This window comes from Tamandua tetradactyla, chromosome 3, assembly GCF_023851605.1.
Source record: "Tamandua tetradactyla isolate mTamTet1 chromosome 3, mTamTet1.pri, whole genome shotgun sequence".
Lineage (NCBI taxonomy): Eukaryota > Metazoa > Chordata > Mammalia > Pilosa > Myrmecophagidae > Tamandua > Tamandua tetradactyla.
Genome location: NC_135329.1, coordinates 137,018,234 through 137,020,714, shown reverse-complemented (window position 1 = coordinate 137,020,714; position 2,481 = coordinate 137,018,234). Strand labels below are relative to the sequence as shown.

Sequence of the window (2,481 nt, the reverse complement as noted above, 5' to 3'; positions counted from 1 at the left end):
TTTTTTTTTACATCACAACCAACTTTCTTTCCTTTTTATGAAAAATAACATATATACAAAAAAGCAATAAATTTCAAAGCATAGCACCACAATTAGTTGTAGAAAATATTTCAGAGTTTGACACAGAGTTACAATTCCACAATTATAGTGTTTACTTTTAGTTGCTCTAAGATATTGGAGACTAAACGAGATATCAATTTAATGACTCAGCAATCATATTGATTTGTTAAATCTTATCTTCTCTGTATAACTCCACAATCACCTTTGGTCTTTCTAACCCTGTCTTTAGAGGTGTTTGGACTATGGCCAATCTAACTTTTCATGTTGGAAGGGTCTGTCACAAATATGGGGTAGGGAGATGGAACTATCTGATGTTCTGGAGAGGCTGGACCCTCTAGGTTTTAGGACTTATCAGGTCCAGGGATCCATCTGGAGGTTGTAGTAGGTTTCTGGAAAGTGTTTTGTATGATTTCAATCTTTTTAAATTTAATGAGACTTGCTTTGTGACCCATATATTGTCTGTCCTTGAGAATGATCCATGAGCACTTGAGAAAAAGGTGTATCCTGCTGTTGTGGGGTGTAATAGTCTATAAATGTCTGTTAAGTCTAGTTCATTTATTGTATTATTCAAATTTTCTGTTTCTTTATTGATCCTCTTTGTAGATATTCCATCCATTGATGAAAGTGGGAAAATTGAAGTCTCCAACTATTATGGTAGGTGTGTCTATTTCTCTTTTCAGTGTTTGCCTCATGTATTTTGGAGCACTCTGGTATGGTGCATAAATATTTATGATTGTTATGTCTTCTTGTTGAATTGTTCCTTTTATTAATACATATTGTCCTTCTTTGTCTCTTTTAATTGTTTTACATTTGAAGTCTAATTTGTTGGATATTAGTATAGCTACTCCTGCTCTTTTCTGATTGTTGTTTGCATGAAATATTTTTTTCCCAACCTTTCACTTTCAGCTTATGTTTATGCTTGGGTCTAAAGTGCATCTCCTATAGACAGCATATAGATGTATCCTAATTTTTAATCCCTTCTGCTAATCTACGGCTTTTGATTGAGGAGTTTAATCCATTAAGATTTAGTGTTATTACTGTAAGGGTAGTACTTTTTTTCTATCATTTTACCTTTTGGATTTTATATGTCATATCTAACTTTTCTTCTTTTTACCTTTACTGATAGTCTTCATTTCTACACTCTTCACACTTTCTCTCTTGTCCTTTCCTATCTGCTTGTAATGCTCCTTTTAGTATTTCTTGCAGAGCCAGTTTCTTGGTCACAAATTCTCTGTGATTTTTTTGTCTGAAAATGTTTTAATTTCCCCCTTATTTTTGAAGGACAACTTTGCTGGATATAGAATTTTGGTTGGGGAATCTGGAGGAGCACAGCACAGTGCAGCAGCTGGGCAATCCAGGCAGGGACAGGCTGCTGGTGACAGAGGCACAGAGGATGTGAGGCAGCAGGCTGAAGACATGGACTACAGTGAATGAGGCCTGCTGAGAACTGACCCAGCACCGGAGGAAGGAGAAGATGTTGCTGCCACCACTGGTGCCATGGAGACCCTGTCAGAGGAGGAGCAAGAAGATCTAAAAAGAGAACTTGTAAAGGTTGAAGAGGAAATCCAGACTCTGTCACAAGTGGTACAGCAAAAGAGAAGCATCTAGCAGAGATCAAGCAGAAACTTGGAATCAACTCACTACAGGAACTGAAGCAGAACATTGCCAAAGGGTGGCAAGATGTGACAGCAACATGTGCATACAGAAAGACATCTGAAACCTTGTCTCAGGCTGGACAGAAGGCTTCAGCTGCTTTTTCATCTGTTGGATCAGTCATCACGAAAAAGCTGGAAGACATAAAAAAAAAACTCCCTGACTTTCAAATCATTTGAAGAAAAGGTTGACTATTTAAAGTCTACAGTAGGATGAACCAAGTCTGCTGCCAGTGATGTTGGAGAAGTCTTGAATTTGACTGCAAATGCTGGTGCCATGGCCACGGAACCTCTCACAGAGCAAACCCAGAAGGGCCTGCGAGATTCCTTCCCCTGTTCTGTTACCCATTGCCAGATGCTGCAGCGAGAACCAAGCACATCTTGTTAACATTCATCGCCACACACTTAGACCAGATGTGCTTTTATTTCACTTTACATATTTCTTTGACCAAATAGTAGGTAATTTCTTTTTTAATATCTTCACTTCTATTTTTGGGAAACACCCTTTAACTTGCATATTAGGCCCTTTCCTTAGGAAACACCACTAGAATGATCTAAGAAGCTGCCAGGTTATTATAGTTTCTTTCCGAGTTTACAAAATTGCTTTGGATTTGGGATACCAGTTTGATCTTTGTCTTCTGGAAAATGTTCTTTTTTCCTCTTTGAACCTCTGTATATTTGATTGCCACCTAAAAATTGTTCTTGTAATTTTGCTGAATTCTTTCATTGAAAGTTTTGATGTCATTTTCTTTATCTCCAAGGGAAGAGC

The 2,481-nt window shown here is 37.6% G+C and overlaps 1 pseudogene; it reads left to right on the top strand.

Annotated features, from left to right (window-relative positions):
- The first annotated feature begins 1,476 nt into the window (after window positions 1-1,476).
- LOC143676363 (tumor protein D52 pseudogene) lies at window positions 1,477-2,233 on the top strand (annotated as a pseudogene).
- The last annotated feature ends 248 nt before the right edge of the window (window positions 2,234-2,481 follow it).